The following is a 26,291-nucleotide window of genomic DNA, read 5'->3' on the forward strand; positions in this document are numbered from 1 at the left end:
CGGGGCATGCCCTCGGCTGGCCCCGGCTTTCGCCAGCAGCGGCGGCTGCCGGTGCCGGAGGCAGTGGGGCAACGGAGGGGAGCCCGGGCGGCCAGAGTGGGGTCGGGCAGGGGCCTGCCCCGCGGTGCTGCGGCTCGGCCTGGAACCGCACCCACACGGCCTCTCGCTGTGTGCAACGGGCCTCACTCTATTTTTAAATTTTTTCGATTTTTTACTTGGTAGTGATAACATGGAAGGATGGATGTTGTGCCTCTTACTCGTTAGCATGTATAGCATTTCCTTATAGGGACCTCACTGGTTCATTCAGTGACAAAAAGTTAAGTTTATAACCGCATATCTAGAAGACAGACTCCACGTGGAAATCTGAACAGTTCCCCAGTACTGTTCAGAATCTGTGGGCTACATAATGTTATCAGGGTGCAGCCCGACTTGTGCAAAAATTGCTGAACTGTGAGGAGCTGTGAGAAAGTACGTAGTCTAGAGCCATGCAAGATAAGGTAAAATTGTAGACAGAGGTAATATTGTTGTGCTGGAATCAGGAGTTTAAAGATTCAGGAAGAAAAACGAACATTAAAAGATACAAAATCATCTGAGACAAAAGAAGGCAGAAAGACCAATATTAAGGACTATTAGCCCACTGCAGGAAGCAATGGAGCCTGATGGTCCTCCACTCAATTGCAGGGTCAACTGAGACTCATAGCTTTATGTTTTTAAATTGTGTATATGCTGTTGGCAGACTTTTAATGCATTCATTGCCTGAATGAAGTGACTTAAAGAAGGAGTGTTAATGAAGGACAGACAAGACCCAACTTCTTGCTGTGTTCTTCTTTTGGAGGAAAACATGTATTTCTGCCCTTGCATCCATCTAGTCATGCTTATTACTGTGGTCATGCAAAAATTTGATTTTCAGAACTTGGGCTTCTACTAGTATCATAGAATCATTTAGGTTGGAAAAGACCTTTCAGATCTTCGAGTCCAGCCATTAACCTAACGCTGCCATGTCCACCACTAAACCATGTCCCTAAGTACATTTACATGGCTTTTAAATAACTTTTAATGATGACTCTTTCTCAATATCCAGTCTAAACCTCCCTTGGCGCAACCTGAGGCCATTTCCTCTTGTTCTATTGCTTGTTACTTGGGAGAAGATACCGACACCTTCCTCACTACAACCTCTTTTCAGGTAGTTGCAGAGAGTGATACAGTCTCCCCTGAGCCTCCTTTTCTCCAGGCTAAATAACCCCAGTTCTCTCAGCTGCTCCTTGCAAGACGTGCTCTAGACCCTTCACCAGTTTCATTAACTTTCTTTGGACGTGCTCCAGCACTTCAATGTATTTCTTGTACTGAGGGGCCCAATCCCTGTCCCTGCTGGCCACGCTATTGCTGACACAAGCCAGGATGCCACTGGCCTTCTTGGCCACTTGGGCACACTGCTGGCTCCTGTTCAGCTGGCTGTCAACACCCCCAGCTCCTTTTGTGCCTGATAGCTCTCCAGCCATTCTTCCCCAAGTCTGTAGCAATGCATGGGGTTGTTGTGACCTAAGTGCAGGACCCAGAACTGAGCCTTGTTGATCCTCATACAGTTGGCCTTATCCCATCTCTCCAGCCTGTCCAGATCTCTCTGCAGATCCTCCCTACCCTTGAGCAGATCAACACTCCCACCCAACTTGGTGTCATCTGCAGACTTACTAGGGTGCACTCGATCTTCTTGTCCAGATCATTGATAAAGATATTAACCAGAATTGGGCCCAGTACTGAGGCCTGGGGAACACTACTTGTGACCGGCCTCCAACTGGATTTAACTCCGTTCACCACAACTCTTTGGGCCTGGCCATCCAGCCAGTTTTTTACCCAGTGAAGAGTACACCCAACCAAGCCATGACAGCCAGTTTCGTCAGGAGAATGCTGTGGGAAACAGAGTCAAGGCTTTACTGAATTCTAGGCAGACAACATCCACAGCCTTTCCCTCATCCAGTAAGCAGATGACCTTGTCATAGAAGGAGATCAGGTTGTTCAAGCGGGACCTGCCTTTCATAAACCCATACTGACTGGGCCTGATGACCTTGTACATGCTGTGTGATGGCACTCAAGGTGATCTGCTCCATAACCTTCCCTGGCACCAAGCCCAGACTGACAGGCCTGTAGTTCCCCAGATCCTCCTTACAGCTCTTCTTGTAGATGGGTGTCACATTTTCTAACTTCCAGTCAACTAGGACCTCGCTGGTTAGCCAGGCCTGCTGATAGATGATGGGAAGTGGCTTGATGAGCACTTCACCAGCTCCTCAGTACCCTGGAGTGGATCCCATCCAACACTATAGATTTGTGTGTTGTCTAAGTGCTGTAGCAGGTCACCAACCATTCCCCCTTGGATTATGGGGGCTTCATTCTGCTCCCTGTTGCTGTCTTCCAGCTCAGGGAGCTGGGTACCCAAAGAACAACTGGCCTTACTCTTAAAGACTGAAGCAAAGAAGGCATTAAGTACCTCAGCTTTTTCACCAGCCTTTGTCACTGTGTTTTCCCCTGCATCCAATAAAGGATGGAGATTCTCCTTAGCCCTCCTTTTGTTGCTAATATAATTATAGAAACAGTCTTTTACAGCAGTAGCCAGATTAAGTTCTAGACAGGCTTTGGCCCTTCTGTTTTTCTCCCTGAATAACCTCACAACATCTTTGTAGTCCTACTGAGTTGACTTACCTTTCTTCCAAAGGTCATAAACTCTCCTTTTTTTCCTAAGTTCCAGTCAAAGCTCTCTTTGGCCAGACCGGTCTTCTTCCCTGCTGGCTCATCTTTCAGCACATGGGAACGTCCTGCTTCTGCACCTTTTAAGATTTCCTTGTTGAAGAATGTTCAGCCTTCTTGGACTCCTCTGCCTTTCAGGACTGACTCCCAAGGGACTCTTTACAACCAGGCTCCTAAACAGGCCAAAGTCAGCCCTCCAGAAGTCCAAGGTGAAAGTTTTGGTGACTACCCATCCTTACTTCTCCAAGAATTGAAAACTGTAATTTTGTGATCACTATGCCCAAGACATCCTCCAACCATCACATCACCCACAAGTCCTTCAGCAGAAGGTCCAGAGGGGTACCTTCCCTAGTTGGCTTCCTCACCAGCTGTGTCAGAGGTTGTCTTCCACACAATACAGGAACTTCCTGAACTGTTTCCTCCCCACTGTATTGTATTTCCATGTATTTTTTCTTTGCTGCTTCATGAATCTCCAACCCCCACCTTCACAGAGAAGGCAGACTAAAGGACCTCGCTAGCACACTGTCCCTCAAACAGGGATACCCCCAAGATTATCTCTAGTGAGCCTGGTTTTATCCCTTTCCCCCTTCAAATCTAGTTTAAAGCTCTTTCAGTGAGCCCTGCTAACTCCTGTGCAAAGATCCTTTTCCCCTTTTGGGACAGGTGTACCTCATCTGTTGCCAGCAGGCCTGGTGTCCTGTCAACTGACCCATGATCAAAGACCCCAAAATTCTGCCAGTGGTGCCAGGCTCAGAGACAGGTATTGGTCTGCTGGATCTTCCTCTTTCTTCCCTCATCATTCTCTGCAACTGGAAGGATAGAGGAGAGCACTACTTGTGCTCCTGATCCTTAACCAGTCTTCCCAAGGCCCTGAAGTCTCTTTTGATTGCCTTCAGACTTCTTGTTGCAACATCATCACTGCCTACCTGAAAAATCAATAATGGATGATAATTCAAGGGCTGTACGAAGGTAGGAATCTTCACATCTTTAACCCAGGCCCCAGGTAGCATTAGTTGGTAATAACATACTAGTAGGTTTATTTAGTAATAACAATGATGATGTGATAGTTATTAAGGCTACACTGTGCTTGAATATTTCATTTTCCTTAGAGAGAAGCCAGACGACAAGCTAGCGGATGAGGAAAGCCAAATAGATTTACAAAGGCAATGGAGACAGGGTAGTCTATGCATAGTCCATGCTGGATCTCTGTTGTCTTAGGGAATCCTGAAGATGCACTTTCTCCACTTCTTCATTTTAAAGACTCTCACTGTCTGCAGGAGAAGGATAGAAACATGTCTTTGAATTATGTTCTCTGGAAATAAACTTACTTACCCTATCTTATTTTAGACACTGCATGTGTAGTGATACTAAGAAGATGTGATATTAGCAATAATAGGAACATGGACACTGTTAAAAGCTGCTGGACTCAGACTGGTGGCGAGTTTAATTAAATATCAGTAGTCAGTTGTTTGCTGACTAAAGCTATGTTCTTGAGTATGGGATTTGATAGTTTTGTAAGTGATTAGCCTATCATCTGGTGCAGCTGTAGTGGTAAAATTCCCGTGGATACCTCTGGTGGTTGTAGACCTTTGATGTGTACTTTAGCATGTTTCTGAGACATATTCTTATTAATCTGTCTGTGGATGCAAGCCATTGTGCTGAATTTAGAAATAAAGATCCCCCCTTCAAATGCTAAGTACTGCTGGCTTCTGGGATCAGACTCAGCACAGGGCTTCTGTCTCCATAAAGCCTGAATGTGACTAACACTGCTGTAATATTTACTGACAGCAAAATAAATTCACCAGAAGGCAGTCAGTTAAAAATAAAGAGTGATGTCATGCTCTGCCTGTCACTTCTTATCACTGAAGATGGCACAAGGCTGTTCTTTTTATGTATGAGGAAGCATCAGAAGTACAAGAATTATATTATGAGGAATCTTTCTTAGACTGTAGCAAGCAGAAGAACTGAGATTAAAAACCTTTTGGGTTTTTTTGATAATTTGGTATTTTATCAATGTGATGGTGTTGATATTAAAGATCAGTAATCAAGAGCTTGGATTTTTTTTTTTCCACATAAAGTATTGGCAAGTGTGGTTATTAAAATATGATTTTGTAGTTACTCAAAGCATAAAAACTGTGTGTACTCAATTTATTCAGTGTTACAAATGGGATGCATTTTTCTTGACCCAGGAGCCTGAATTTTTCCAGGTAATTTAAAAATAACAAAAGAAATAAATAATTTCTCAAGTAGCTATAACAAAACAACCCATGAGGAGAACACTGGCTATCCAACTGAGTTCATGTATACCATCAGCCTGTTCTCAACAGAGGACAGCATCAAACACACCAAAGAAAAATACCATAATTTACACAATATAAGTGTGCCATAGGCTGCCACACTAGATCTCCTTTTAATCATTTTACAGCTCTAAGAACAAAATTTCTAGAACTACTGTGCACCTGAGAAATAAAAAGTACATTTGTGACCATTCTTTGAATCTTTTGTTTCAGTTTTTCATCCCAGTTTTGATTTTATGTTGTATGTTCCTCGTTTTTCATTTTCAGCTAGTTCAGTAGCTGAATGGAAAAATCAAAAATTGATTTTGATAGTTAACTAGCATCAGAAGTCTGACTGATCTTTTGAAAATTCCCTTTAGAGAAGGGAGAATAGGAATGTCTGGAGTTAACTTGTTTTGCTGTGAGGTACTACTAAGGTTTCTCTGCTGTCTTTACTAATCAGAAGAGCAGTAATCAGAGTATTAGTCCAGATAGGCAGGTAATCTCAGTGAATATGGGTCTTGTTTTAGTAATGGGTGCCCAACTTGAAAACTTTTAAGAGGATGCAGGGCAGGTTTGCTATGTGATTTATGGTCTGGGAACTACCCAAAGGTTGACAGCAGTGGAAAATTATAAGTGCCCTTATAGTGCAGCAGCATAGGTTTGTGTTTAATTCTGTCCACATTTTCTAACACTGACACTGTTTTCCTCTTCTTGTATTTTTGTTGCTATTTGTTCATAATTTATAGCAGTCTAAAGGGACACTCTTGTAAATTCATGTATAATTAGGATTCAGGGAATTGAGTCCTCTGTCCTGATTACTGGTTTCCCAGTAAATACAATGAGAGCATTGATCCATTTGTTCCTTATCTCACCAGCGTTAGGCAGAACCAGGGAACATAGCATTAGCAAGAATTGATTATGAGCCAAGCAAAATGACTGTCCTGCAACACTGTAAAGACAAACTCATGAAAGATGGACATGTAGATCACTGATGCCTTTCAGTGATTTCTTGTTGTTCTGTTACTTAATTCAGTTTGTTTCCATGTTATTTGCTTCAACTGATACATCTTTTACTGGCTCCTGAAGTATCTATAAATACATGGAAGGCTTTTGCTTAATTCCAGGCTGTGATCAATATTACTGAACACTTGCATCTTTTCAAGGCTAGGTGGCTGCAGTGCTTTATTTAAAGGATTGTCAGGTCCTTACAAGGATGAAATTTATGGAAAATGCAGCAAGCTCATGTTTACAGGCTCACACACCAGCCCAGGCAGGTCACTAGCTCCTTGTCAGATAACATTCATTTCAAAGACATTACATTGAAATTTTCCTGGTTGACTGTGGCTTGGTATACCTGACTTCATCTTCCATAGTCTTCCACCCTGATGGTTATATCTCAATTAGCATGTTACTTTGACTTGGAAATGCATAATAGGAGCCGGCATATTTGAGAAGGAGGCAGCCTGGTACTGGAATTAATTAATTATAGCAATTACATCTGCATTTTTACTTCATTTTAACTCACAGAATTCAGTTCTTCATGCTCTTTTCTCAGTGGCAATACTAGTTGAGAGAACTGGCACCCTCATTCTTTACTGTAATCTTGGCCTCAGTTCATCCCTCTTGACAGAACAAGAATGTAGGAACTCTTAAGAACTAACAACATTAGATAGCTGGTCTAATTTAATAAAGAAGTCCCATAACATTTCTAAGCCATATCAGTTACTGCTGGTTTGGCTGGTCCCACATAAAGCTACCAGAAAAACAGGAGGAGAAACAAAAGGCATGTGATAGGACGAGTATGAATACCTTCAACTAGTATTACTGCCAGGTTGGTTGGCTTGTTTGTTTGTTTGTGAGATGTTGCACTTTACACTCAGATCGTTTCACTCCAACAGTTACAGAAACAATGGTACTGGCTCCAGTGAGGAGGTGAAGCAGCAGTCAGAAGAAACTGGGTGAAATGGAGAGGTGGCTCACCTCATGCTGGCTATGCTGATGCACCAGAATTATGCAAGACAAACACCATCCCTTTGGACCTGAAAAAAAGTGTGAATGAATATTCCTCCACCTGAAAGGTAAGAATTGTGTCAGCTGTATTATAGGGTCTGTATTATGATAAATTGTCACAGAGAGAATTGTACAAATACAACTTGTGTATTGATAAATGCAGCGACCACAACCATTTTGCTGGATTAACTACATATAAATTGATGTAACTTTAGACCTCTGTACCCATTCATTGAGGTCTTTGGTTGAGCAAGACCAGATAATTCCCTGTTCCCCAGTAAGGTTTTCCATACTCAGTGGAGATCTCCCATGAAGAGTTGCCCTCAAAGAGACCAGTCATTTTTTTAGGTGCTGTGATATCATAAAACTTACTCTATTCAGTTTTGTGGTTGGTTTTGGGTTTTTTTTATTCTGTTTTGGTCTTTGTTTTTAGTTTTGTTTTTTGTTTTGGTTGTTTTTTTGGGTTGGGTTTGTTTTTTTGAGGCATCCCATCCACATGTAGAGTAGATTTGGCTTTATAGTAGATCAAGCAAAACTGTCCTCTGTTTGCATTTGTGTCTGTTGTAAATCAGTACCTACAAAACAATTTCAGTGAATAACAATTCTGGTTTTAAAAGTGTTGATTTAATTTAAAGCATTAATTTACTATCACAAATACAAATAAAGATGTCCAAAAACCAAAGCATTTCTTTGTAAACAGCAGGTTTAGTACAACTTCCACCAGTTCCATGGAGTTTACCCTGCACTTTACTATCGTCTGGGGAGGTGAACAAAGCATGCACTGATGGGGCTGAGGTAAATTATGTGACTGAATGACCAGTAAGCCTGACCAAGATGACTGAAGTACGCTGGGTGACCCATCTGTCCAAGATGACTAAGACATCTTATTTCCAGTGTAGCAAAAAAGGGATGCACATGGATATCCCTGCTTTCTACACTGTTTGTTATTTGATGATCTGAAATTTTAGTTGCGTTCTACATGGCAAATAACAGGATTTCTGAGTGTAGCTTGGAAATATGTATTCTTAGTCTGTTTTGTATGATTTATTCTTAAATTATATCTCTCTAATATCACAAAAAATTGATTGATCCTGAGGTCTGATGTGGGCACGGTGTGTATTAAAGACACAAGGAGAGAAAGAGGAACTTTTATTTTTAACCTATGATTATACCAGAGAACTGGACAAACTATAGACCAAAGCAGGCTGTGAAGTAACTAAATTGTTCATCTCAGGTCTGATTAGATCTGGGCAGATTTTGCCCTAAGAAGGACTACGCTTCCTTACCTATTAAAAGATTTCTCTAAAGAAGCTGCTTTAAAGTGACAAGAGTTCCATTTCAGTTTGTATGGGAAGGTTTTTTACCTTTATCAGTTATTTTGAAATTTTTCTGTTTACATCATGTCATGCTGAAATCTCTTTCATGTCTGGCTGAATGCTTCCCTAAAACAGGGAAGAAGGAATACGATCAATACTTCAGTACTGGGAGCTTCAATTTAAGATAGTGACCCACTTCCACCTGCATATTTAAGCATACTTTTCCCTATTTATTCCAACACCATCATCCATAATGCTAAAAGCAACATACAAAAATGGAATCCCTCTATTTATTGTTCCTAACAGGGATTTATCAAACAAATCTTTGAAGATAATTCTCAGTATGATGTGTAATTGTGGCAGGTGCACCCGCCCAATGAAAATAGGGCTTCTTGGCTGGTGAAGTGTCAGAGCTGCTGATTCCTTTGCTCTCGGGGCTTCACAGTAGTTGGGGCCTTTGGCCAATGGGAGCCGCTATTGACTACAGGTCAGATTCTGTCTGGGTATAAATGGAGTTCCCTGGGGAGACATTTTGAGCTTGTCCCCTGGTGCAGCACCCTGCGGTCGAGGACTCTCTCCTTCGGTCAGGACACTGCCCAAGGAAACTCCTCGAGATCCTTTGGGTTGGGACGCTGCCCTGAGCTGATCCTTGAGGTTAAAAGTCTTCATGTGTTACGTGAGTGATAGACCATTTTCAGTTGTCATTAAACCCTAGGGAATTGTTCTGTTTTCCTCTCAGACATTCGAACCTGTAATTTGTGGATGGCTAGTTAATTGTGTTGACAATAAATTTTAAATTTTTGGTGGTTGGTTGTTTATTTGAGAGCCTGCGTAACAGTAATCTAGTCTTCAGTAAAGCTCTGATTTAATCTTCAGATTTGGAAACACTGGTGGCAAATAGGAAATGAGCTTAATGCATCTGTATGTGAGCAAGAGTCAACATAATAATTTCACTTCAACTCTTCAAGGAGGTTTCATTCTTACACAGCAAATATAAGACACTGGTTTTGTGACATAAGGCTGCATGTGCTACCATATTTTTTTTTCTGAATTCCCCACCCCTCCCCAAACCCAAATAATTTACCAATTATTAACTTGAAATTAGACCATGGATAAAAGTTTTTGGGCATCATTTTCTTCCTCTAATGTTTTGTTTGTTTGTTTTTTTTTTTTTTACTATGTTAACATGTTTCTTTGCTGCATTTACTCTGTATCAATCAATATCCTTTTCTAAGTTTGTTTTATAAATATAAAGATCTACTGCGAAAGTAACAAGGGAAAACCAAGGATATGTAACTGTCTTAAACTATAAGCAGATTAAAAGAAAAAAATCAACACACACCAGAGTGATACCCAGTTGAGACAAATGCCTCTTAGTTTTTGCTGAAAGATTGCTGTTTAAAATCACCAACTCATTTATCTTCAGTAAAAATTACTTCTGTGTTCTTCTTGTGGAAAGCCAGCAATTATTTTAGTATCTGGCATATCGCTGAAGGCTTAGTAACAACATGGTCTAGGCAGGAAGGGTCTGTTCCTGGCTATGTCACTGACCTTCTCTCAGGCCATGGAAAAAGTCTGTTTTATTTACCTACAGAAAGCCAAACATGTGCAGAACAGGAAAGCCAAAATAACCTCAGTGAACACTTCTAAAACCATTATATATATGTATTGGTTAGATGAGTCTTAAGAAGCTGGAGAATTTACAGTGCAGTTTAATAGCTAAGTGGCTTAATCAGTGTTATGCTGCGTAAGTAGCATTTGAGTCCCTTTCCTATATCTGTACTTTTCCAGATCTACAGTAACTAAAAATCTGGCTGGCACACACAAAGGATGTTTTGCAAAGCTTCGAAGAATACCATACTGAGATTACACATCTTTCCTGGATGCTTCCACAAGCCATTTCTACCAATTTTGAGTCCTCTCCCTTCCAAGAAGCAAATGCATGTACACTAATGGTAGAAGAGGCTTCTATTAGGGGAAGCTACCAGACTGGAGAGCAAATAAAATGTGACCAGTGGATTACAACCTACGATCTTTACATAAAAGCCTTGAAGTAAAGCAGAACATGTAACATTGTATTACTAAAGATAAACTACAGAGCATGATTTCAGAAATACATCATATTAATTTATCATTTAGTCCAAGAAACAAATGATAATCCATCATGTAAGATATCCAGTCACCAGTAGAGTTACAATAGTCAAGTCTTGCTGATTCAAACCCAAAGTTTTCTTAAATTTGTGATTGCATTCTTTTTTTTCCCCATATTGTAAATATTAACTGTTTAGGGATTGACCTTAAAATACATAAAACATATAAAGTTCCATTAACTTCAGTAACATTTATACAGAACAGGATAAATAGGAGTGAAAATAATAGGAAAGAATCCAAGGCTCTAGGCAAAAATCTACATTTGAAATGGATCAAAAAATCTCAGGCTTGGGATGTGGTCCAGTGAGGGTCAGGAAGGAAATTCCTGAGGGAAGATTTACATAACTATCTACTACATGGGGGTTGGTTTGTTTATTCTACATCTCACTCTGAAATATTTTGTGGAAGCCTTTATTAGAGACACTGTTTTAGACAACATGTATTCATATTGCTGATCAGGGCAAAGCAGACTTATTTTCTATTTGCTTCATTTATCGTAAAAGATGATTTTAAAAAAAATCTGATTTAGGAATAAAACAGTATGGTTTATTGCAACACATTGCGGAAAAATGCCTGTTGTAACAGGAGTAATGTCCACTACAAAGGATTTGGTCTACACCTAATGCAGTAGTTCCCATTAATGTATGTAAAGAATGTCTCAGGTTAGATTAGTTCACAGAGGAGGATATAGTTAAGACAAATAGTCCTGTATTGGTTTAGTTAATTTTGCATTATTCCTAAATTGTATACTTTAGGTACAGTAATACAGAAATTAGGAACATGCTTAACACAGGTCTTCTGAGTCTTTTCATTTTAATTTGCATGTATCACCATTTACCTGAGAGCTTATATATACAAATTGTGTTGGTAGAGAATTCATGAGAGAAACAGGAAGAGGTCTCAATGATACTGACATGTGACTACCAGTATTAAAGTTCAACTGGAAATTATTATTGACGTTAGAGAGCCCTTTTGTGTGTCTCTTCTTTCCACAGCATCAGAAATCTGGGGGCAGCATATGGGACACATGAATTTTGAACAATCACATTTACTAATTATATATAGAGAAACAGTGTCTAAATATGAAAGTGTCAGGTTTCTCTGGGGGCTACTAAAATAGACCATTAAAGAGGTCTCAAAATATTTAAAGAAGTACTATCTCTATGTACTAAAAGTTCATTTTTAGATTGTATAATAAGGGCATGATTAAACTTCAGAGCTCCAGCGTTATAACACAGTTACTGAGACTCCTTGAAGACAGAGTTCATGCTTTATGTAAGATGTCTTTGGGATCAAGATGAAGCGATCACACTTTCCTATATATGTAACATAATGCAAAAACAGTGTTCTCAAGCATCAGTTCAGGAACTCTATAGATTAACATATTTTTTTGCTTGAAAATTAATGCTGAAAATGATTGAGATTTCTTTAGTTAATAAATATGTTTTTCTAATATGGATTAAGGAAATTAATTTTCCACAGAAGTCTATAATGATGAGTGATAACAAATGATGTATTTCACATGCACAAAACTGCTAGAACTTGTTTCCAGTAAGTTACTGCCAAAACCCCCGCTGAGCACTTTTCTGTGGGACCAGGCCTCAGCATACAACAGCTACCTGAGATGAGGTTCTCTGCTGTACCTATAAGTAGCAGAACTATCAGCCTTTGGATGACGGACACTTTAAATAACTCCATACACTGAGTTACTGCAGAGGCAATGTCTGTTGATGGCCTGTCTGAATTACAACAGCTGAGCTTCTCTTGCCAGAAGTACTGTCAGACTCTCTTCCACAGTTTGTGACATGAGCCAGCTTCTCCCTGGTGTAAAATCTCTTACAATAGAAAGGATTCCTGCAGGGGATCTCTCTTTGCAGCATGGGGAAATTCACCTCTCACCCCACCAAGAACTGAGATTTTTAGATTTCTGCAAGCTCCTCCTGCATTGTTTTACCCTTTGCTCAGTTGTCAGAGGGAGTACAAGAAGTTATTTGTTGTTCTTTAATACTTTGATCTGTTTGGAAAATGTGGGTGATCTTGTAATGGTTAATTGCTCTGATGATGTGATTTCTTTTTCATTCACCTCTGTGGATGTACCATACTCCGTCTTTGAGCAAGGGGCAGAGAAACAGAACTACAGCCTATTCACACAGGAGACAGAAGAACATCGATCTCAGAATCTGTTCTCTCTTCCAGTGCTGAAAAGTAGCATATCAGTGATCTCCACTAGCAGACTGCAGCATACTCTGCATGGGTATTCTCATAAAATTAACTTTTTACAGTTCAGACTCTTGCAGATACCAGTAAGAAATGAAAATATATTTTTCTTTTTAATGAATGGATGATGTTGACCGTTGTCTTTTTTTTTTTCCCTATTGATTCACATGTATTTTGGGGTCTTCCATCATTTTCTAATACAGGTTAGAAAATGGAGTGGAAAGTAACACTGCAATTTTTAAAACAGTAGTAACGACTTTTGCTAAAACTAAATCTTTTTCTTCAGATGTTTTTTGTCTTTTTGAGTCATAAATGAATGTATAAATTGAAAATAGTGAGTAAAAGACTAAAGTATAGTAAGCAAATGTATAATTAAAAGCTATTATGACAAACTATGAAAATGTGTTTCATGTCTCCTAATAATAGTTAAAATCTGAATGGCTTAAATTTTAGCACTTTTTACAATTTAGCATTTTATCAATTAATTACTTGTGTTTGCCAGAGAGGATCATACTTATGTTTTCTTTATGGCTCTTGTAGACTGGCATTTGAATGGCAATAATATTTGGTTTAATGCTAGAGTTTTAGCCAGTGTTTCTGATTTTACAGGTTGTTTCTGCTGAGAGAACCAAGTGATGGCTTCAGCAACTTTTCTTAAGGAATCTTGCTCATTTGAGTCATGTTCCTTTCAAGCAATATACATACCCCCCCTTTTTTTCTAAACACAGCAGGAAACAGGAGATAGTTTCCATGCTCAGAGTTTCAGGCCCCTAACAGATGACGTTCATGTACATGCACACATACACACACATAATTGTATGCTTTTGTTGCTTTTATGGACAGGAGGGTCTGTTGTCATCTATAGCCCCTGCTGTCACAAGCCAAATGTTTTATTTAATAACTTCCATAATCTGTCTCCCTCCCTTCTGCTTTTTTGTCTCTTCTTCTCAGATGTACAGAGCTACCCCCCAGACAACTCCCAACCCTCTTGGCTTCAGACCAGATTGTTAGCTTCCACTCCAGGCTTGTCATTCTGGTGAATGATTTGAGCAATGACTTCTGTGGTTTCAGATGAAAAACAACAAAAAAAAGGTATCTGACTGTAGCTGGAATGCAAGTAGGTTATCACTCCTACCAACCTTAAATAGGATTTAGACTTTTTCATAAATCAGAGGTACATCTCCTGAAAGTCAGATAGAGTCTGCCTTTTAGTGTCTCTTATGCTGTTATGACTTGCTATTTATCTGAGCAGACAATGTGCACAAGGTGCCTGGTTCCCGGAGTGGAATCCATCATCCTGAAATTACCTTCAAGTATCTTTGTGTGCTTAACAGGAGCGATTTAAGGCTGCAATCTAATAGTGCATTGTCTCTAAAGGAGAGTTCTTTTTCTGCTAGTAGCCACCCCTCACCCCCCTTGCAAGAAGGGCTCCCCTGACTGCCTAGTAAGGCAGCTCAACTCACTGCCTGTGCAGAAAACCATTCACTATTTATTTTTTAATCAAAGTTTTCTATCTAAAAACACAAAGCATCTTAAAAATTGGTTATATGTACCACCAAATAAAATTAGTCAAGGAGCATTCTTTGGCCCTCAGTTCAGTTAGTACATGAAGTTCACATCAATATGTATAAATCTTTATTACGTGTTTTTGTCCAGAGTGTTATATACTGTCCCACAGCTGACAGTTACTGCAGTCCCTTCAGATTATATTAGTAACCTGTATAAGCACTCCTCTGTTTCAGTACAAGTTTGGCCTGGTTAGCCTAAAAAACACTGAAGATGTAACAGCATAGCTATATGCTGTGATACTATCCTTGCCATTTATCAGTACTCAGCAAAATGAAGTGTGCCAATAAAGTAGCTTTTTTTTTTTTCCCTCAGGTATAATTGCAATTTCAGTACCATTTTTTGGTAACAGCTATGCTAAATTATTATAACTGGTTTCTTTTGCAATCCCAACCAAGATGTCTATGTCAGCAAAAGGTTTTAAATTTAAATGAGGACTCAGACTTGTCTGCATCCTAGTCAGGTGACATTTTCAATTCTTATTTAATAACATAAAGGCATGAGTTTTAAAAAGCAGAATCACAAGAGTACAAGCTATATTTTCCATTTTGGGTTACTCAAAAGCCATACTGTTGTTCTACTTCTTAGATACTTAGGTGGCTCAGTTAGTACAGTTCTTGCAATTTCTGTCTATTCAGTTTTACAAAACCCTAGAGGTATGAGGGTACTTTTATACTTTTTTCACATGGTAACAAATGCAGACACAGCTGTGAAAGACCAAGAACCATCTATAACAAAAGGTTTAGGGGCCTAAATGGGACTTAGAGGGAATGTAAGTAAGTCCAGAATGGTGACTCTGAAAGCCACCACTCAACTGCTGCTTAATATTTCTCTCTTCTCTTTTTTTTTTTTTTTTTTTTCAGATACCCCTTGTTTAAGAGGGTGAGTAAGCAACATAGCACATATGTCAGCCTCAAGTACAATCATAATCCAGAAAGTGGCTGAGGGCTTTCAAGACTTTAGTATATAGGGTAGGGATATTATATCTCCTAATCTGTCAAATAAAGAGAGGGGGACTTCTAACTGATGTACAGAGGGTCTTCCTCTTACTGACTATATGAAGTGTCTACATTAAACAGACTCAACAATCTCTTATATCCTAGATTCAGGGTCTAAAACTGCCTTGCTCTAGTGTGCACAATGCATCAGAAATGCCAGACTCCTCTTTCTTACATCTAGGTGATTGTTCTTCATCATACCGTTGTCATTCATCTTTTATGTACCAACCTACTGGGTTTTCCATATCCTCTGATCCCTCTAAAATAAGTCCTGTTTAGGTCTTTCAGATATGGTCTTAGAGGGCATATCTAGAGCCTGAATCCTAAAAAAATTATTTATTCCCTCTCCTGAAGAGAAGGTCCTGAACTGGGGATCTTAAATAAATGAAGTGTGCTATCTCCAAAAAAGGAAAGTATTTTCTAAAAGCTCTTGCAGTCAGTGTTTTCTTTTGCAAAACTCTATGCTGATTTTATGCAACCTAGATGAGTAGTGGAAGGACTATGTCTCCAAAAGCTTGCCTGCTCTTCTTGACTATGTTAGACTAGCTAATACAAAATACTACTTTTCCATATGTCATTATTCAGGATATTCATTAGGAATGCTCTAATTTTGAGGTTTAAGTGCCATGCATACAGGTGTCTTTGTCCAAAATGAGCTCAACAGACTTAATATGAACTCCATATAAACATTAACTGTTAATCTGTGAATCCAGCAAATATTCCATTCAGTGTATGGTTTGTTGGGTTTTGTGTGGTTTTTTTTTTTTGTTTAGTATAGCATCTCTGTTTTTTTTTTTTGTAGTGATGAAAAGAGATACATTGTGTTCTGGACTAGTGTACCTGTTAAAAAATTCTTGAATTACAGAAATTCAACTCCAAATACATAACTATTCCCACACATACTGGATGGAGTAATATTTAGTATACTTAAATCTCATCTCAAGATAAGGCAAGTCTTGTGCCATATAGAGTAAGCAGTCTGTGTAGTATTTGGTGAAGAGAGCATTGTTTCTTGTCTTTCATCATGATCCAGATAGCAGAAGGTATTACAGACCACCATGCATGCAGGCTAACCAGTCCCGCAAATTGTTGAGGAAGCAATCATGGACCCTTCAGAGAACTGTGCCTGAATCACTCATTTGTGGGGCAACTATGCAGAGATGTGCTAGAGTGGCTTTTGCAGTATTCAGATACTTTCATGGCTAGGTAATGTCAAGAATGGAAAATGACAAAATTTATGTACTGGCAAACTTGGACAAAAGGATATATATTACACCCAGTATGCTCCTTATCCCTACTAGCATTTTCATGACATCCAAAATAAGCAAATTCACATACATGTGGAACTTGCATTCACCTATCACCAGTTAGCTGATTAAAGATTACATCCTCTTAGAACAGATTTTTGCTAGCAAACTAGATAATACAGATGTCTACTGTTCCTTAACTACAGTTAAGTGTTGGAAAGTCCAGCCATGAGGTTTCAGTCACACTGTGTTAGGTGAATCTTTCATCTGACCTAGTACAGCCATCTTTCTGCCACCAGTATGACTATGAAAGCTCTTCCTCCACTGATTTAACAGCACCAGTCATACACATGAAAATAGCAGCCTTTCAGAAACTAAGGTTTCCATATTGCACAAGTACCGCTGTGAGTGGACTCATCTATTCATAGACTGTGTTAACCAGAGTATCTTCTCTTTCCAGTACACAAAAGCTGTCAAGGTGTAGGGTTCTCAGTTCAGACACTAAAGTGCTGGAATAAGCTGAGACCTTGTATCACTGGTTTCTACAGAACATCATTATTTTGGGAATCTAGCTCTTCCTGCAGAGTTTATGAATTCATGCTCTGACAACATGAAGCCACACTAGACCTTCAATAAAATGCTCTAAAAACCAAAGAGAAGTGTTAGAATACACACTGAGAAGGCTAGAGGCTGGTAGCATTTGCAGAAACAACTTAAAACTCAGCAAACCCAAAACTGTAAGTGCAGAGTCCAGCAGCCTACAATAACTGATGTCTGCAAGTGCTTCTGCCTTGCTTTCTGCTTCTGCAAGGCAGAAGAGTGGAACTCCTTGATCACTTATGGAAACAACTATTCTCAAGGTGGTGACTGGAAAGTGAATAGTCCCAGGCTGAGGAAGACTAAGGACAATGTGCTACACATGCTCATATTTCTGTCATATGCTGTGTTTCTAATGCATACCTGCTGGCTCTTCTTATTCTGCTTGTCTTCAGATGTTGTTCTTATAGGGCTTTATGATTATAGAATAAAAAATCATTTTTTTTTTAAACTCTGAGGAAGGAATTGCTGGTGTACAGAGTTATTTTGTTCTTAACGAACATTCTAGAGTGTGGCAAATTTTCTGCTGAATTAGATATTCAGCTTCATGTTGTTTGGATGCCAGTAGGTGCTCAACGCCTACTTTGCCTCAGTCTTTAGCAGTGGAAGTGGCTGTTCCCTGGACACCCAGCCTCATGAGCTGGGAGATAGCGAGGGGAAGCAGAATGAGGTCAGCACAGACGAAGAGGAGGTTGTCAGAGACCTGCTACATCCCTTGTATGCACACAAGTCTGGGACCAGATGAGTTATACCCAAGGGTGCTGAAAGAGTTGGCAGATGTGCTCGCCAAGCCACTTTCCATGATTTATCTGAAGTCATGGCTAACTGGGGAGGTCCCATTGGACTGGAGGGTGGCAAACGTGACACCCATCTATAAGAAAGGCAGAAGGGACAATCCAGGAAAATATAGACCTGTCAGCCTGACCTCAGTACCAGGGAAGGTCATGGAGCAGGTCATCTCAGGTGCCATAAAAGTCATATAATGGACAAGGAGGGGATCAGGCCCAGTCAGCATGGGTTTATGAAAGGCAGGTCCTGCCTGACAAACCTGATCTCCTTCTACGACAGGGCGACCTGCTTATTGGTTGAGGGAAAGGCTGTGGATGTTGTTTACCTTGATGTGAACAAGTCCTTTGACACCATTTCCCACAGCATTCTCCTGGCAAAACTGACTGCTCCCAGCTTGGATGGGCACATGCTTCTCTGGGTAAAAAACTGGCTGGATGGCCAGGCCCAAAGAATTGTGGTGAATGGGGTTAAATCTGGTTGGTGGCTGGTCACAAGTGGTGACCACAGGGCTCGGTTTTGGAGACACTCCTGTTTAACATCTTTATTGATGATCTAGACGAGGGGATCGAGTGCACCCTCAGTCAGTTTGCAGATGACACCAGGTTGGGTGGGAGTGTTGATCTGCTTGAGGGCAGGGAGGCTCTGCAGAGAGACCTGGACAGGCTGGAGCCATGGGCTGAGGCCAACTGGAGGAGTTTCAATAAGGCCAAATGCCAGGGGCTGCCCTTGGGCCACAACAACCCCCAGCAGCACTACAGGCTGGGGGAGGAGTGGCTGGAGAGCTGCCAGTCAGAGATGGACTTGGGGTGTTGATTGACAGCCGGCTGAACAGGAGCCAGCAGTGTGCCCAGGGGGCCAAGAAGGCCAATGGCATCCTGGCTTGTGTCAGCAATAGCGTGGCCAGCAGGGACAGAGAAGGGATCTTACCCCTGTCCTCGGCACTGATGAGGCCGCCCCTCGATTCCTGTGTTCAGTTTTGGGCCCCTCACTACAAAAAGAACATTGAATGACTCGAGCGTGTCCAGAGAAGGGCAACGAAGCTGGTGCAGGGTCTGGAGCACAGGTCATATGAGGAGCAGCTGAGGGAACTGGGGGTGTTTAGTCTGGAGAAGAGGAGGCTGAGGGGAGACCTCATCGCCCTCTACAGCTCCCTGAAAGGAGGTTGCAGAGAGCTGGGGATGAGCCTCTTTAACCAAGTAACAAGTGATAGGATAAGAGGTAATGGCCTCAAGTTGCACCAGGAAAGGTTTCGAGTAGATATTAGGAAGCATTTCTTTTCAGAAGGGGTTGTTAGGTGTTGGAATGGGCTGCCCAGGGAGGTGGTGGAGTCCCCATCCCTGGAGGTGTTTAAGAGTCGGGTCGACATAGCGCTGAGGGATATGGTGTAGTTGGGAACTGTCAATATTAGGTTAATGGTTGGACTGGATGATCTTCACAGTCTTTTCCAATCTAGACGATTCTGTGATTCTGTGATTTCAGGCTCCAGAGCTTGCCTGCAGTAACATCCTTTGTTAACTTTGTTAACTGATTCTTTCCTCATGAGAGGGGACCAGCAGCAAGTGGCGCAAACAAAAGTCTATGTTACTCATCATTCAGGCTTTTGAAGGAGCACAGTGAGGTCAGCGCTGCCAGCTTTAATTGTCAAAAGGATATTAGAAAGTCCTTTGGTTGTTTGGACAAAGCTCAGCAAGTTACTTATATGAGCTCTCGTTCTTTTTCTGACACCTGCATCCTCCCTCTTATTCTTATCAGGGAGAGGATCTGTTGCCTAATTATCCCAGAATTAAAAGCGCAGCAAACATTCAGTTATACTTTCAGATATTTGCTATCTCCATGCTACTTTCCATTGTAGGAAATACCTGAATGTAAGAAAAAGGTGAAGGAAGAGTAATTTGAAGAGGCTGTGGTTCCTTAGGAACACTGGTTTTGAAAACACAGGCATGCAAAGTGCTCTACGCTGAGCCCTATGCTTTCATTAGCAGAGTGACAGTGCCAAGGCTCAGACCAGGATCAATAAAACATTATATATACAAGCTCATCTATCACAGTGGAAAAAGCAAACTGTGGGAGTGCATGGTCCCTCTCCCTTTTCCTGACTGTTTCCCCCATGGCTCTACCCCTGCTCTTCCTTTGCCAGACATGCCATGATCTCTTTCACCTCGTCGCAGAACTTCTCATACATCGGAGCCTCCAGCCCCTCTTGCAGCAGCCACATGCTAAATGGAGCAACTACATTTTCAGCGTACTGGCAGTAAAATATGCTTGCTTGATGTTTGAAATACACCTCCTACTTCACAGAAATAAAAGCTGTGGATTGTCGCAACTAACGTGCCAGACTATTTTGATTTCAACAGTCAGAAGTGGAGAATGATTTTGTTTAATGCAGCCTCATGCTGAGCCATGCTCAACTGTTCTTTGGGAGTAGAGTGGATCTAGAAAAGAGAGACAGAGTAGTACAAAAATTAACTTTTAGTGGCCTGCAATTTGCCTGCCGAGCGTACTATACAGATTGGTTAGAGAATTTTTTTCTTAGCTTCTTGTCTAACCCCCACTTCCTTTTTTCCTTTCTTTAAATGTTGAGGGCCACATCCAGATCTGTATTCAGAACAAAATGCATAGCAGAGGACGCATTGCAAGTTTTGAAACAGGACCTTACGCACCCTGCTACCCATCAGGGAGCTTCCTTTCTCCTGCAGGGAAAGTCACCTCATCTGACTAAACCTGTTCCAAATGAAAGAACCAGGTCACAGCAGTAACCTAGAGAACTCCAATGTTAGAGCCATCACTGCTATTTATATATCTGCTACTGAAAAGGGAATAGTTACTCCCTTACCTGTTTCAATTTTGTTTTGCCCACTGGGCTTCTTTTAAGCAGGTGCTGTCATGCGATTGGTGTGTGTCAGCTCCACCAATAAGCAGAAAATCTGAGGCACTCACGGGTTTTCCTCTAGGTCCACTTTCAAGGTTAGAGAATGGGATTGCAGGTATTATTTTTTCTTCCTTTTTAAAATAGTGGACCTTTCTTCTGTTTGTTTGCTTTAGATACTTGTGATACTGCCATGTAGTCTGGAAAATGCTCAGCTGAGCAAGCTGCCCAGAGCTCAGTGTGGTGTTTGAAATTTTTATGGGTTTAATCAAAATAGTGATGCTTGGTATACTTTCAAATGTAACTAGGATTTCTCTGTGTTTATCTGGCTAATTTTCAGAGTGTTGAGATAGCATGCACCAGTACAGCAGGTTTACATTCAGCTTTGCAAATCAGGAAATAGCACTGTAAGAGGAAGTGATGGGTTAAGTACAGATGAGTTGTAAAGAGCCTCTGAGAGCAGAAAGTTTACAGAATCCTTGACTGCACACAGAGATTGCTATAACTTGAGGTTATGTGGGAAATTCACCATAAAGCACCATAAGATTCAGAATCTTGCAAATCCACGCTAGGATACGAATTGAAGTTTTCGGTGTGGATAGCTGAGTGATACATGATCCTGACACAGTAGTCACTGGTTATAATTTTAGATGTTATCCAAAACCTAGAAGGAAAATCACTTCCTAGCATAGCTGGAACCACTAGGCACTGTAGTGTTCGTAGAGGTTCTGGTGACAGGAATTTTGAATTTACTTTTCCTTTATGGTGTCAGAAGGAGTAACATAAAATTCTGTATCTATGTTTGAAAACAGTCTCAGTTTTAAGTTCAACCCAGCTGTACCCTGAGGCTGAAACATGACCATGTTTTGGCAGCAGGGAAGACTGCCATATGTTGCAGTGATAAAGAAGTTACACTGATGCCAATCTCTAAAGTCAGGCTTATAAAAAATACCTAAGGGAGTATATTTGTAGCAATATATGCTTTTTAATATATATATGTATATACAATAAAGGAGCCTGACAAGTCTGTATTTAAGCATAATTTTTCTGTCTCTAACAGTCACACACTTTGTAAATGCTGCAAGCCACAATTCACTATTGTTCTTGAGAGAAGTTGTATATAATACATAAATCCACTGCATTTCCCTGTTCAACAGAATTGCTTGCTGTTTAGCTCCCATTTTCCAACAGATGTAGGACAATTCCATTCTTTGAATAAGTTCTTACTTATTGACTGGCTTTTAGTAAGCACATACTGGAAATCGATAAGAAGATTCTTTTTTTATCAGTCATTCAGTCAAGCCTCTAAATGAAAGCACGGATGTGGAGACCCGGAATGTGGCTGGCAGTAACATGATGTAATCTTTCTTCTTTTAAGGTCAATATAGGCTCTTGGTTTGTAGCTCTCATGGGTGACTTCCAATGCTTTTAAAATCATCAATTGGTTTGTTTTAGTGCCAGCAGTATGTCAAGGATCACTGAACACAAAAGACTATTTGTATTTTTGATATGCATATAATAAAATATTTTGTAGGATCTTTTCATACAATGTGGTAGTTCCAAACCACATCTACTGTAACTTAATGCAGAACAAAATATCCAACAGAAAATACTGATCTCAAACATAAACTTTCTGTTTTCTATTGTAAACACTGAAGCTGCTGTTTCTCATTGCTGAAAAAGAACTGCTACTGATCCATAAAGATGACTGACTGAGCAGTTTTAAATTATCTCCATTTACCAGTACCCTGAGACACATTTGTGAGATTGCTGAGAAGTTGCTGAGAACAGACAATGGATTCCACTAGCATCTTCTTGTTTTCACCTTATGTCCTTCTTTCCTTGAAAGAAATTATCCAGATATGCAATAAATTTGTTTTGAAGCAGAAGATTTACTGCTGACTAGGTGCATAGTTTCCAGGTAAACATTTTCTTGCTCAGCAGTGATGGTAGTCTTCAGATTTCTGGTTTTTGACAGTATACCAGCCACGTTCTGCTGTATCTCCTGTGACAACAGGTCCAGCTGGCTTTGCAGTGAGGACACTAATTCATCTGCATTCTTTGTATATACAAACTACCATTTCCACTTCTCTTAAAAATTCTCACAGTATTTTGCAGCTGAGAAAAAACACTGTTTCTTCCTGTAGTTTTTTCAGAGTGAGACAGAGATCTCCACGAAGATATTATTTTCTTTTTTAATGCCGTCTCATCAGCAGAAAATTTCTTCTTGTTATTCTGAAACTGACAGCTTAGTTCCAGGACAATTTCCACCACTGATGTCAGGATATTTAATGCTCTTCCTAACTCACATATATGCTCCTCAGTCAGCCTCAACAGCTCAGCAAATGGCAGAGTCCTATTTTGGAGTATTTTTTCAGACATACAGAAAAGTTCAATGGTCAGCAATTTTTAACAGAGGCAAAAGACACTGATACAATTTATGCAAATACATTAGCTGCTGAACAACTGGTAAATAGACTACCTATAAAATAGGCATAAGATGTTAACATCTGTTGCTGCTTCAGACTGTTCTAACAGAATCTGTTTTTTTATTGAACAGAGCATTAATTTCTCCTGTAAGTGTATTTGGACGGTAGCACTGTTTTGATCAACAGCCTTCTTATGAACCGGTTTTGCATAGATACATCCTTTGTATTAACAGTACTAATCAAATGGCCAGCTGTGCCATGAAGTTTTTCTTTGGTGTCTTCCAAAACTGAAACCATATATTCTTTCTCAGCCAGAGGAATCTCAGTTTCTTGCAGATATATCTGTGCTTCTGTCAGTTCCTTCCCCTTGATTTGCAGATTTGTTTTCATTGTTAAACTGCACTTTTATTAATTGTGAATGGTTTAGTGATTGTTTTAAATTCTTCTTCCATGGCACTGATTATGTCAATATACTCTGCAACTTATTATTCCTGAACTATCAGCTTTCCTTAAGGGCTTCATGAATTTGTAATGAAAATATAGATTCCATTTCATTCTTGTGCAGTAGTGAAGTCCCCTTTTAGATGCTAAATCTCTTCAGTATCTTCCTTAATAATAGCTCCTTTTGGCCGCTGCTGGTTAACTTCAGGTTTCATTATGATCTTTGCTTTGTCAGCATACTCTAGTGTACTCAATGTTTCCTCAGGATTTATAGATGTGGGAGAAACTGTGGCAATTACTGATTTTTTTTGTTGTTCTCCAAGAGGTTCTTGAAGGATTCTGTTAAGATTTTCTGTGTCTCCTTCCACAAGAGCAGTAATAACTCACCAGTCAGAACAAACTAGCTGGTATTTCCAGCTTCACTAGCTCTTTTATCAACTGCCCCAAATTGAAATGTTTTCACATCCTGCAAGATCAACCAAGTTTATCTTCCTAGTTTTAACAATCTCTTGTCTATTTGCTCTGGTTTCTCTCATATGGATGGTAACTGAAAACACAGAGGATCAACTGGAACATGCATTTATGTAAATAGCTGCAGTAGTTCTTTTGGCTGCACCTCTTTCCAAGGTCTGGTAGGCTTTATTTTTGTTGTGTACAGGTATTTCTTCCAACCTTTTCACATTCACACCTGTCTTGTTTATGGGATCATCAAACACCTGCAGTCTTTCTCTAGCACTGGGAATAGGATTCAGAAGATCAAAAAGCTCTTCATTATAAATTTCCAGAAGAGAAAATTTGACAAAGAAAAATCAGTATCAATCTTTGTGAGTTTTTCTAATATTCAATGTATTGTACATGCTAGCAAATCCTCTTCCCAAGCATGTGCTTCATTGGGGCTCCCCTTAAATTATGAAGGTCTTTCCAATACCAGTTTCGCCATGAATGATCACTGTACAGTTGTACCCATAATAACTTCATCCAAAATGTAACAACACTCCTGTACGTATCAACTGTCCGTGACTCCTCCAGTGCAGGCCCTAACTTCTTTTCTTGCTTGATTACAGTCTACAAAAGCGTAGGCACTTGCCTTACTTCCTGAGGCACTAAAAGGCCTGCACCACACCACCACCTGGATGTGCTTGCCCTTCATGTTCTTCATGTAGCACTTCCCTGGAAGCGCAGGGATGCTATGCTGGGTCTCAGGGCCAATATGCCAGGGAAAGAGGCCAAGCACAGACTGTCCTGTCATGCTTTTGCAGCCCCTTGAGCTCCAGCCAACTGCCTGTTGCTCACATTCCGCTCACCTCAGACACCAGCACTGCATCTCCTGCAACTCTGCACACTGTTCCTGCCGTGTTTCTACAGTGGCTCAGAAGTGAGTATAGGGAGATTCTGCTCATCACTTACTTTGTCATGTCCTCACTGTGCAGTGCAGCAAGGTGTGGACATGTTTAAACTAACACTGATCAAAATAGCCCTGGAATAAAAGGTGATGTAGTCATGACAGTTTTGTGTTGCACATGGGTTAACTGGTCCTGTCTTTGTGCCTCTGTTTTGAAATAGCAATGGACCTCTGACTAGTGTTGTACTGTATCAGCACCAACCTGCTTGAAGCTTCATAGCTTTGCATTACTACACAAAAGGCACCATATAGAGCATCTGGTGCTGTTCACTCCCTGCACTGACTTTCCAGTTTTTACTGCCTGCTCTGCAGATGAACTGTGGTATTTCTAGATGCCTTTCATGGACACCTTACAGCAGAAAAATTCACCTGTCAGTAGCCTGAACTAAACACCCTCACTCTGAAAAATGTTTTAGGGAATTGTCATCTGAAAAAGGCTTCAATTCCTCTGATATGACATGTATGTAAAATTTAATATGGAGGTATGCTGGAGATGAAGGCAGAGAATTTTGGGACCTACTGTTTTTGTATTAACTGTACAGCTCCTAAGAACTAAGAAAATCCAGTAGGAAGATGTGGACTCTGCTCAAAACCAGAACTGCTCCAAGCAATTCTCAAAATTATATTTCCTTCTATATATTAAAGCACTGCCCAGTCTTGCTAAATTATATGAGTGACTCACGGATCATCAGGTTGCTCTCCTGAATGTTCTTCACAGTCATGGGATCGGTTAGGGGGTGGGGGTTAGGAAAGCTCCCACCACCTCATAGTTCCATGAGGTGAGACTGAAAGAAAGGCAGTTACGAGCCTCCCTGAAAAGCCAGGTACTCTGTCCCTACAAAGATGGCATCTGGAAAAATACATGACTGCAGCCTACCTGTGCGCACCAGGTTTACCTCAGAGAGGTGTCCCTTGTCACTCTTGCAGTAAGGTTTTTAGAAAGCCACATCAAAATCCTTAATCGGATATTAAAGCACTGATGCTTTAATATCCTAGGATGTAGCGCTCAGGCCCTGACCCTGCAGGGGGCCTGCCCTTCTGAAGACCTCTCCCGTTCCAGCCATATTTCTTGTCTTAAAATCCTCCTTCCCAACTCGCCCCGGCCGACAACCTTCCCGTGGCGATGCCGCCTCTCAGGTGCGCTGCCCACAAACTTATCGCTACTCCAAGGGCTTGGCCGGGCCTTCCCTCCCTCCAGCCCTCCCGCAGGGCCGCCAGCGTCCACAGCGGGTCTCCCCCGCCCC

The 26,291-nt window shown here is 40.7% G+C and overlaps 1 pseudogene; it reads right to left on the reverse strand.

Annotated features, from left to right (window-relative positions):
* Positions 1–23,339: 23,339 nt before the first annotated feature.
* On the reverse strand, positions 23,340–24,804 carry LOC113477673 (annotated as a pseudogene).
* Positions 24,805–26,291: the final 1,487 nt, after the last annotated feature.

The sequence above is a fragment of the Athene cunicularia genome, assembly GCF_003259725.1.
Source record: "Athene cunicularia isolate RWA chromosome 3 unlocalized genomic scaffold, athCun1 chr3_part1, whole genome shotgun sequence".
NCBI classification, from domain to species: Eukaryota; Metazoa; Chordata; class Aves; order Strigiformes; family Strigidae; genus Athene; species Athene cunicularia.